The sequence below is a fragment of the Platalea leucorodia genome, assembly GCF_965183815.1.
Source record: "Platalea leucorodia genome assembly, chromosome: 1".
NCBI classification, from domain to species: Eukaryota; Metazoa; Chordata; class Aves; order Pelecaniformes; family Threskiornithidae; genus Platalea; species Platalea leucorodia.
This window is the reverse complement of record NC_138823.1, coordinates 98418500-98430649: the sequence shown is the minus strand read 5'-3', so window position 1 is coordinate 98430649 and position 12150 is coordinate 98418500. Positions and strand designations below refer to the sequence as shown.

General features: G+C 47.6%; 1 protein-coding gene across 8 annotated transcripts in view; it reads right to left on the bottom strand.

The window, feature by feature from the left end:
- The window catches only part of ATXN1 (ataxin 1), a 221985-nt gene extending 211722 nt beyond the window's left edge, over positions 1-10263 (bottom strand). For 5 of the 8 annotated variants that reach the window (XM_082328802.1, XM_082328800.1, XM_082328803.1 and 2 more), the window contains exons 1-2: positions 9987-10263; positions 3516-3636 (exon numbers count right to left, since the gene is read on the bottom strand). The gene's annotated coding sequence lies outside the window, so the exon portion shown is untranslated. Of the gene's footprint in view, positions 1-3515; positions 3637-4902; positions 5126-9037; positions 9209-9986 lie in introns of those variants that run through there. The other 3 variants (XM_082328799.1, XM_082328801.1, XM_082328805.1) reach the window with 3 other exon arrangements.
- Between the last annotated feature and the right edge of the window lie 1887 nt (positions 10264-12150).

The following is a 12150-nucleotide window of genomic DNA, read 5'->3' as shown; positions in this document are numbered from 1 at the left end:
CAAGTTCTCCATCTCTCTAATGCTTACCCTAACATCCGAAAGCTCGTAATTTAAAGAAACGCTAACAAGTTACAGCACGTGGGACAGCAAGTCTCTTATTCCATGCGCAGATATACCTTTTTACAACAGAAGTTGGAAGGTCAGTCAAACCTCAGGTCTTGGCTTATAGTGCATTATGAGCGTGAGCCGTGTGTTTTTAGGTAGACAGATCGCTACACCCAACTCCATTTACACTTTAGACCGTGTAAGAGAACTTTCAATCAGTCAGACAGCAGACCTTCAGTATCTGCTGAAGGAACAACGGAGCAAAAACACAACAGGTCAGGGCTGAGGTGAGGGGGTAGGGCTGAGGGGGTGGCAAAGCCTCATTTCTAAGACACCAGTCTGCCCTCACGTCACTTCATTTAATTAACCTTACAGTTATTCACTTGTACACAAACCAAACAATTAAAAAAAAAATTATTTCTAATTACTATCCAATTACAACTAGCTCACATCTCCATTTCACTTGTGCTCTTAATACGTTCAAAATCTCCCTCGCATACATTCTTTTAGCTCTACAGCTATTGTAGGCCTTACTAAACAGTATGAGATGGAAGAAATAAAACCAGCTAGTATAAAACGACACCGATAGGGCAATCAAAAAGCCACCACTGGACACGCTAATATAGAGACGGACTAGCTCTTTTTATGTTCACCGCAAAGTATTTTAAAAGGACAGACTGTTGTCCATTTACAGAGACCAATAGCCAGAAGTCTGCATAAAACAGAAATTACATCTTACGTAAAAAATAAGCCATATTAGGTAAAGACATACTTATGGAAAATTCAGCAAAAAAAAAATTCTTGCAAATGGGCTGTGGCTGCGAATTCAACCTAATACTATAATATGATTAATAGATATCAAGTGACTCGACAGTGGGAAAGATTAGAAAGAACTCTTTAGTTGTTAAAACGTCCAGTGTCTCATGCAAAATCCTCTCAACAGAACTGTTTAAAAGAAAGCATTGAGTCATTTGCCTACGTGGAAGGAGGCAGTGCACGCTCTGAACAATTAACAATAACTCTAGTTTTTTTAGAGCAGGCTAAAATTAACTAAAGTAATGGTTTAAAAAAAGCTGTATATTCACTTATTTTTATTTTATTTTTACTAATCCCCGTGTCCCTATTCAGGCAAGATGCTTAGCAGGCTCTGCGAGAACGCTGCTTGAATCGGAAGGGTAAGCACGCCCGGAGCTCAGACACGACGGCGACGTTACTCCCTGAAGCCACGCGATTCCTCACGCGAGTAAAGCCATGAACGCACGCGTACGGCCATTAGGCCTAAAGTAAGGTCTCTGAGATCTGATTTTAGATGTGTTCAGTCAGACGCCCCCGATGTTCGGCCCCTCAGACAGACTCGGTGGTAACAACCCAGGTCTGCCTAAAACGGAGCGGGGCTGCTGCCACCTTCACCCCGAAACAAACATGAAAACCGGAAAAAACGATGGGTCTTAGCATGTGACGCTTTATCTCGAGCTGTGAAACCTAACCGTGGCTGCTCGCTGCACGGGGCCGGGTCACGTTTCTTTCATGTGTTACTACTGTCAGCTCCCGCCTGCTACCTCCAGTGAGAGAGAGAGAACATTTGTAAACAGGCAGTCTCTACCCCAGTGACTTTTATTTCACTTATTTAGTTATACAGTGGGCCTGATTTCGATCGTTCCCTAGAGAAAATGAGAACTAGCTAATGAGGGCAACAGAGGTACCCCAAACTCAGTGACTAAAATGTCCAACAAGAAGAAAAGAAGCCAAAGCAAATCTGATCTAAGGTCCACAAATACAACACTGTCCTTCAAGCTGCACTGGTACAGAATAAAAGCAGTATAGTACTATATTCCTGTCATGCCTCTGCACCAGACTTAACTAGGTTATATTTTTTATCCAAAACGTTTGCTTAACATCTAATATATTCTTTGTCGTGCAATCACAGGAAATGCCAGATGCTAAAATATTCGAGGTGACTTAGCAATACATTGTGGATAACACAATCTGATTATTCCTAGGATTTGACCAATACACTATAAACGATTACTTCTTCTAATTAAGAGATATAAGCCTTTCCTGTAGTAATCACTTCTGCAAATAAATACAATTTCATACAACCCAAGCTAGTTCTGAAAAAAATGAAATGCTTTGTGGAAATTATAACGTCATAACAAAAAGCTTCCTTCTATTCGATCTCCCAAGTCAATAGCTGCTACCAAGTCAGTTTTCTTCCAAAATGGAAAGACGAAATGTGTCAGCACATGGGCACTTTGTCTGGTTTTTCACTCTCAAGAAATTCTTATTGCTCCAAAGAGATATAGTGGTTACAATCCACCCCCACCACTCAACCTCATTTGTAAACTGTAACAGGCATGTCTTTGCATGTAACTACTTGCTTAGACAACTTCTCTTTAAAGCACAGCACCCTTCCCCACAGCCACAATAAAATGTAAATTATGTGCTGCATGCTTTTCTATGACATGCTGTATACATTAAAAAGTTATTCCGCAATGGAGACATTCTGATCAGCCTCTCATAAACAGAACTCTCTAGTAATTAAGTTTTCTGGCTGTAAATAGAAAAAAAAAAATCCTTTGATTTTCTGCAAGCAACCGCTACATTTCATTTTCTTTTATTTAAAGACACAGGCAATTTTCTTATGACCCTTTATCTTTTTTTTTTAAGCATTAGCAGTATTGCCAATCCCAAGCACTCAAAAATCATGTAACAGGTCCAAAAAACCAGGCTGGCTTAATGACAATCAGATTAAAGAAATAAAATAAAAATTTATGTCCTTTTCATTGGCAGTATGATCATTGAGCCTTGAGATTTGGTTTTTTCAAGGTATTCTCCACAACCATATGGGAAGGAGAGACAGAGCGGAGAGGGAGAGCGGACTGATACATGTGCACTATTACACCCTGTCTGGCTACAGCATCGCAGGGAAATAAAATCAGAAGAATTGAAAACATTCCTCAAACCAGAGTAAAAGACACCCAGGCACGTCAGTAGTGACTGGTTTTCCTGGGAAGCATCCTTATGTCAGACAAAGTTTAGTGCACAGGAGGAACTCAGGACACTGGAAAAGTCAAGCAGGCTGCAAGCAACAAGAAGCACTGAAAACATTCATAAAAGTGCAGGAAGGATTTATACAATTTTACGTGTGGCATTTTACCACAAAAATCAAAGCCCGTAAACTTTTCCATTCATTCTGTCGTCTTTTAGTAACTGAATACGCTCTGACCTGAGGTGAGCATAAAACCACTCATCCGAAACCCACTGTCCTGCAAGTCACCGAACTGAGTCACCAGAGGTAATGGAATTTTTCTGATGAGAGTTTCTCAAGGACCTCTGCTGCCAGGCAAGGGAAGTACAAACGGATCACGGGTAGGTAATTGTACAGACACCGGTAAGGCGTCCACGCTGATTAAAGCCCAGAGCAGACAGTGTACGCTTGTTAGAGGAAATAAAAAGCATTATATTCTCACCTTATTGGCAGTGCATATCTGTATGGTGAAGACAAAAATGAAGGTGGTCACTGTCCTACAGGGGTCAAGAGTAAATTCACAGCTTGTATTGCTTGCCCATCTGGCTTGGCCTGCGATGTGACTGTTGATCCAGGAGTTGAGGAGATGGAAACCAAAATAAAAAGAAACAAAAACACAATTAAGAGTCAAACAATTTACAACATGCTAGGACATCCCAACAAGGACTGAAAGAGACTGCTTTTGCTATTACTCAAGCACAAATAAACTATAGATTTAATCCTGCAGACAGAGCACATACAGTAGAGAGCAGAGCCCATTTATTCAAACTGAGTGCTCTTTTCCTAAATGTGATCTTAATGAGATGAAGAATCATAAGCGAGTTGAGATGACTGTCTTCACTGCCAACAGAACATATTTTATTTGAGGAGCGGCATCATCCAGAAAACATACTGCTACAACTACCACTATTAGGCGAAAAATAATCAGCTTTGGGAATGTGACGTTACCTTGTGCACTATTTTGTCATTAACGGTGGCATGCTAGAGTCGATGCATATTGCCGCAAATTCCCAAATAATATAAACAAAGGAAAATTGTACCAAGGTGAATTTTTTTTTTTTTATATTTCTGTATTTTTACTCAGTAAATTTACAAAGAGCCAGCACTGAATTTCTGCTGACATCACACATTAAACAAAATACATTTTGTTTTTTCACTTGGACTCTCACCAAATATTTTTATCACTCTTGGGACAATAAAAGGATTTAGTGGGACCATTTCTCCCTCACTGAGAAGCATTTTTGTTGTTTCAGTTTATGAGCATACTTACTCATTCCTATTTATGGAAGGATTTACACACATACTTAACTCTAGATAGGTTCTTTAATCAATCCTCATTCAGCAAAACCCTCACTGGGACATGTACTAAAGTAACTTTGCAGACTGGGACCAATGCACACACACAGATCTGCACGTGTTGTACAACCACCTCAGACTACAGGTTGGGGGGGGCGGGGGGGAGCAAACATTAAGCATTACATTCTCAACACACGCACTGAGATCAAAAAGGAATTATGGTCATCGATCTGGTTTTTGTCTTTTTGCAAAAGTCAGGAGTCTGCAAAGTTTCTTACATTTTTAAACATTAGTCATGTATCAGCTCAGCCAAAACCACGTACAAATCTTCAACTTCTTTATATAAAGAATGTGAACCACTGAACTCCAAAATACAGTGCCTTTGTCCAAATAGCTATTTATTTATTTATCGCACTTAGAGTCTTGCATAAAAGTAAAATGAAAGGATGAGGTCATGATTTTCAGTTTGCAAAGCTTAGGCTATTGAAGTCGCTGGAATATAGCACGTAATTTCTTTGCAATGAAATATTTACCTGTGCCAAGACTGTTGTACTTCTGTTTCTCAAGCTAGTTGTATTTTTACTTGTTAAAGCAGAGTTGGTTCCAGCAGCCTCAGAAGAGACCTACAACTAAATCTGTTATCTGCACTGTGTGAATTGTACACACTGTACCTGTACAGTCCTCCAAAGCAGCCAAATCATTCACAACCGGTGTGCTTAGCTAAGGCTGTCACATAGCCCGACTTCTCTCAAGCGGCACCAGCGTCAGCTGCCTCACACGCTGGAGTAGGTTCGCAGCCAGCCAGTGCTTCAGACCACTATGCAATTCTGACACGCATTTCCTTCAGAGCCTGCCATGCTGCTTTATTGCGTTTCCCCTTCAATTAGTACACCACAACAAAAGCAGCACACTCTACGAACAATGACAATGATAATCCTGACTGCCATCTCCTAAGACGCGCTGCTAAACTTCAGCAAGGGGAAAATTAGGCCTTGATTTTGTTTTACAGCACTAAAGCCATTATTTTTAAATTCTCATGTTTAAATCCTTAGTTGCTTTTCAGGTGACTGCATTTAAGTATCTATTTTCTTAATTAACAGGAAACTAGGCCACTGGATCTATTACATAAAAATTTTTGTTAAGTGAAATTCCAGGTCTCTTGTAAATGTCTTTTAAAACAAGACTAGTTTTTTCAGCCTTTCTAAATAAATTCAAGCAGGCCAGAAGGGCAAGGGACAAGAGTTGCACTGTTTATTTTCAAAAAGTCTCGTAACTATGTATATATGGCCTTTTTGAAAATAGTTACTTTCTACTGCTCTTAGTCACACAGGTAATTTGTCTTACAATAAAATATGTATAAGCAGCGTGCGGCACACAAAGGCTGACTCTACAGGAGCCGTCCCGTGCGTGATTATTCCACTCTCTCCAGCCGGTCCTCCTAACAGGCTCCTCTTTTTCAAGCCACCTCCTCGGTACGGAGGCCCAAAACGGAGGCGGTGGTGCCCAGCAGAGGATATTCTCTCCTAACCAGAAGGGCGAGTTAGTCGTGGCACCGAAGAGCTGTGCTTCGGGTGTCGGAAACTGCCCGCCAATTCCCCGTCCCCTCGCCCCTCTGAGGAGAAACGCCTCTGCTCGGCAGGCAGGCTGAGACCTGCAAACTCGTCACACCGAACTCGAGACCGCCAGCTGCCTGGCACTGCAAGAGCTGAACCCACCGACAGGCATTTCTCATTACCTCCTCCAGCTCCCGTGCTTTACCATCAGAGCGATTAAAATATCTATTTTACTGAGATATTTCTGGATTGCATTATGTTCCAGCCTGGTACTACAAATGCTCGGGAGCTGTGCGTGCTGATGACTTCTCATCATCAAGACATGAAATCCCCCAGGCCAAGTTCAATATTAGTGTAAGTGCATGGAAGATTAGCGACTGGAATAGGGGTGTTAACAACTTCTGCAGATGCTTAACGCAGCTCCTTGATCAGGCAAAAATCCTATTTAGGCCCACAGTGCTTTTTGCCATAAAAAATACAGAGAAAATAACAGCGATATGCAGCAGATCACTTTCTGAGCTCTGTTACTCTACTACATACCTGGATTAAGTCCAATAAATGGAGTTATTCTAGATATACACCCATGTAAGTGGCTCACAATCCCGTCCCCTGGAGTCAATCCAGATTTATGACATTAGAACAGAGTATTCAAAAATTATACCTACATTTGTGAAAGAGTGGCTCAAAAGTGGTATCCAAACACTAGGAATGAAGACAAATACATATTCCTTGGTTAAATACCTTTTTAAGAACAGTATGCAGCTAGCAGCTAATAGGACTGCATATTTTTTTCAAGGTATTATTGACTTTGTGGCAGAAAGTCTCCTGTTCTATAGTTGTAATATTTTGATAAGCACAAATGAAAAAAAGAAAAAAAAAGAGGGGCAAAAAAATACCAGTATTGGAAACGAGTTATTTACTGATGAGTAAATTGTTTTCAGTAGTATATACTTCGTTTTTTATCAGGAGAAAATGAAGTCAGCTTTCACCTAAAACACAAAAGGGCCTAGACCTTGCTAAGAACTACAAAGAGGCTTAACAAACCTAAGCGACGATAGTGATATCAGGTATCACTGATTTTAATTTTACTGGCCAGAAGGCGTGAAGTACAGTACATGAGTGGAGAAGAACAAGACTGTGGCCTAAAATACGAATGCTGGAATGGGAACTGTCACAAACTCACAAACACCATTACAGCCACCAAACAGTTAAACCAGGCAGAAAAAAAAAAAAAAAAAAAAAAAAAAAAAAGGAAAACTCCGAAGAAACTTTTATGCATGCTTTTATAAGCCAAAAACATTTTTACAAAGTACCACACCTTTGTTAATTTGCTAATAATAAACGCAAGTGGAAGCGACGATTTGGCTAACCTGCTATGCGTGCCACGTACCGTCCCATCTGCCTGACGCTACAGTAGGCAAAGAACACCCTTCCCGAGAAGTTCAGCCATTAGGAAAACCACCACCACCACCGGCATCCTTCGTTTTTTGGCAAGCCCAAGGCGGTGGCCGTGCCGGCCGCACACCACCGACACGGCACAACGCGGCAGACGCAGGGCCGGCGGTAGCCCGGTGGGTCGCCCGCCATCCGCACACACACCTGAATGGACGGTGAATACCGTCTGTTACCATGGCAGCCCGATCTAATTACATGACTGATCAGGGCTGGAGTAAGCGCGCTGAAAGCCTACACCGCTGACATGTCGCTACATGATGAGAGAGACAGACAGACAGGCGAGCGCGGAGGAAAATCTATCGACCTCTGCCTTATGTAAAAAGCAAAGAGATTACAGCTACCCTTTAAAAAAAAAAAAAAAACCAAACCAGCTACCCATAAAATACCGGGCCGGTTTTACGAACAAATTAGGTGCAATAACGTGCAATTACAACTTACTATTATCTCGCAGCATCGCAAAAATAACTACGGCGTAATATTTTCCCCAGCCATTCTCAGTTTCCCTCTCCCTCATTCACAACCCTTGCTCCGTATCATAAAACTGAGCCGTCTCCATCAGCCGAACAGAAATAGATTAACGCAAAGCCGGGATTTTCCTTTAGGGGAAGGCTTCATGCGAAACTGAAATTAAAAGTCCTTGACTTCTCGGTGTGTAAGCAGAGTAACTCACTACGCCTGACCACATCTGACACGTAAAGTAACCATTACTGCATAAAATGCATAACCATGAGTGTTAAAGGTTAAAGTGTAACCTGCGTTACAAAATATGAATTTCTATACCATATAAAAGGGAAAAGGTCTCTGGCAAAGGTCATCTACCCGCACCCTCGCCGATCTGTACGCAGAAAACATTTGTAAGGGGGAAGGTTTTACAAACACGGATTTCTTCGCCTGGGCATAACAGGAATGCTAAAAATTTTTCCCCAGTTCTATCTGGAGTTCGGGCTCACGGGGGAGAGATGCTGCTCGGAGGAGTCCCTATTACACAGCATACAGTAAACAAAATAAAAATAGCCTGTCGCTCCCGTTATCTACACAGTGCATTATATAACGGGTTTCCAACTTGTTTTCTTTTCTATTATTACTCTTCAGTAATTCCTCCTCTTCAATAACATGTAAATCGCTCCCAATTCTGTCATTTTATTATTATCGCTATTACTATTACAGTAGGAGCTAACGTTTTCCAGCATGCTTTAATTTAGACTTTAATATTCTCAGGAATTGCACTGACGGATTCAGCACCCACAGACATACAAGGGGTCATTTATTTGTTTGCTGCCGGTAAATTACAATGCCTAAAAAAACAAACCCAAAAGCAACGCAAACCTCGCCCCCCCCCGCCCCAAACCACCCCACCCCACCCCAACCCCCGGCCCGACCCAAGCGCACCCCGGGGCGGGGAGGGGGGGAGGCGAGCGGCAGGAGGGCAGCGGCCGCCGGCGGCGGCGAGCGGAGCCCCGGGGCGGCGGCAGCGGGGAACCCCGGCCCCGCTCCCTGCGGGGCCCTGGGGACGCGGCCGGCCGGACCCCGCCGCCGCGGGCAGGCAGCGGGGCGGCGGCCCGCCCGCCCGCCCCCCCCATCCCCCGGGGTGCCCCTCTCCCCCCGGGCCCTCCCGCCCCGTCCCTCCCGCCCCCGCCCCCGCTCCCCCGGCCGGCAGTACCGGGTGGCGTCTGCAGCCGGCCTGGGCCCTGAGTGAAGCGGAGCGGGGCTGCTGCCGGGCACATCCCAGCCCCAGCGCCGCCTCCTCCGCCGCCGCCGCCTCCTCCTCGCTTCATTCACCCTCCGGCAGCCGCCCAGCCCCGTACTACATACGCCGTGCGGCGGCGACCGGCCCCGCCGGCACCCGGCCCCGCGCTGAGCTGCGCTGCGCCCCGCCGGGCCCGCCCGGCGTACGCGCACCGCACGGCCCCCCCGCACCGCGCAGCCACACGCACGCACCAACACACGCGCGCACACGCACACACACACACGCAGCCCGTGTCGCCACACGCACGGCACGCAACACACACGCACGCACAGACAGGCAGACGGACACCGCACCCCCACCCCCCCCCCGCACACAGGCGCGGCCTCACACACAGCCCCAGGCCGCCGCACCGGGGGCAGCGGCGGCTCGCAAAATGTCCACCCTCCCCGCGGCCACCCGCACCCCGCCCGGGCCGGGCCGGGGGGGGTGAGGAAGGAGCCGTGGCGGAGGGCAGGGCTGTACGAGCGGCTCCCTCCGCGGGGCCGCCCCGGCCCCACCGCCCGGCCCCGGCCCCCCGCTCCCGCGGCGGGGCGCAGCGCGTCCCCGCACCCCCGCTCCGCTCCCTCCGCCGGCGCCTTCGGCCATTTCGCGGCCGCCCCCCCCCCCCCCCCGCCTCCGCCGGGGCCGGGGCCGGGCCCGCGGCGGCAGCGCCTGCGGGCCGGGCCGGGCCGGGCCGTGGCGGGCCGGGGGCGGCCGCAGCGAGGCGGGCCGCAGCCCCGCGGCGGGGTGGTGGGCAGTGCGCTCCCCTCCCCCCCGGCCCCGTGTTTTCCCAGCTGGAAATCGCCGGCGGTTTGCAGTCTAAACAAGGGAAGAAGCCGGGGGGGGGAGGCAAAAAGCAGAGGAGGAAGAAAAAGCCACTTACTGTAAAGTGTCAGTGGAGGTGGGGTTGGCGGGGGGGGCTCAGAGAGAGACTCGCACACAAATGTCTTCCTAGCTGCTCACGGGGCTTGGGTCTGCTTTTTTGTTTGTTTGGTTTTTTTTCCTTCCCCCTGCAATGACACAGGTCCGGGATGTCTCCACCACTGTAGTAGAAATGATGTCTGCGGTACAGCGCTCGCTCCCTCTCCTCTCTCCAGCATGTAAATGGGTAATAGAAGCCAAATATGGAGCAGTTGGCTGCCTCTGCAACAGCTCAAGGATCCTACTTCATGCAAAAGGCGGGGGGGGGGGGGGGGGGGGGGGGGAGAAGGGAGGAGGAGGAGGAGGAGGCAAGGCAACACTCTGGCAGGCGGCCAAGAGAGCCACACAGATTATTGCATACGCACAGCACCGCCGGGCCAAGGCGGCCTTAACCCTTTGCGGGGCCGCCGCACGCTGCCCCGGGGGCGCCGGGGCCGGGCCCGGGAGGGGAGGCCGGGGACGGACGGACGGACGGACGGACGCGGGGCTCGGCTCGCCGCTTACCTCCTCCTCCTTGTAACACTTGAAAGGCCAGGCTGGCTCTCCACGGCGGGATTAATCCCTGCCCACGCCGCTGTGCTCCACACAAGTCCCGGCTGCTGGGGCAGGCTGCGTCGCGGGGATCTCAAAGCACTTTGCAGGCGGGAAGAAATGAGCTGGGGCGGGGGACGACCAACCCCAAACCTATATTGTTTAAGGGGGAAGGAAGAGACAGCTAGCGAAGCGTGCTGTCCCTCAGAAATGGCAGGGAATGCTGGTTTAAGGGATGCATGAAAATCGGTTGCTCAGTCAAGGCTGGTCTGTCTCTCAAAGGGAGGAAATCAAACTGTGCTGGAAGCCAGGGAATGCTCTGAAGCAGCCTCTGCGAGAGTCAGAAGAGGGTGATTTTATTTAAGATGCCATATTGCGTTTCGCTGTGGAGAACTGCGAAGTGATTTAGAGCTAGAGCCTGCATCCCACTCCCTTTTTCTGAATTAGTTTTATTTATCCGGATCCTTGGCATATGCTTGAGTTGCTTTGTAGAAAGTACCTTCCACTTCATTCAGACCAAAGAGGCTCTGACTCATACCGTCACTGAACTACAAGACAGGCAGGGCTGAACCACGCATGTTTGGGTACTAACTCCCTCTGGATTCCTCAGCACGCATTTCATCAAAGATCCCCTCGCATCGCTGCCGGCTGTACGCAGACCACGGGGAGCCTCTCCCAAACTCCCCCCCAACGAAGGCAACTTACGCTTCCCCGGCGCTCCGGCGTCAGCTCGTTGATCTCTTACTCCTCTCAGCACGGGTCTCTGCAGTGCCATAAACTGCAGCGATGGGCAAATAACGAGCACGGATGCAAACCGGAGACCGGAGAAAATGTCCTCGTCCTGGACTGGCTCAGTCTGGTCTTCAAGTCTTAGAAGAAAAGGCAAAACACCAAATTACCAAGCCAGGTACAACTTGGAGAAATAAAACAAATTATGGAAGCCATGAATGGGAGGAATACAGCCAAAGGACGGCGGGCTGCTATGCTTGCATGAGACCTGACAGTGGTCCATAAGAAGGCATTCACTCTCTGCTTTGGCATCAGGATGGGAGGCACAGCCCAGAGAAAGCCTCTCCCCACCGCAAGGACATTGCAAAAAATGTTGCATAAATAGCAAAGGCCGTTATGTACCAGCTCCGTGGAGCTGGACGCTGTGGGGTCACAGGCCTCAGGAGGGCCTCAGAGGTGCACTCCCTGCAACGTGGCCACCCAGACCAGGCTTGTACCAATCCGCCACAACAATAAGCTCCAAGGTACCGGGTTTCTAGTGCAGGTATATCTTCTGTGTCTCCATTATATATCAGCATTAGATTTTAGCATTAAATCTAGCGTTAAGAGTCTAGATGCAAAGTACCCTAGGACTCAGCCTGTCGTTATGCAGATCAGCAAAGTAGTCCCTTCTATAAATGACTGTACTACTTCACCGTAATTGCTAAAGAACGTAATAATAACATTGTAAGCTGCAGTGCTCTTGATTTAGAGTTGATACTGTAATACAGACTACCGTTATGAAACGTAAGGATCTTTTACCACAGCACCTTCAGCATCTTTAGTTCAGGTTCACTATGAAATCCAACATCACTTTCCATTTTAGG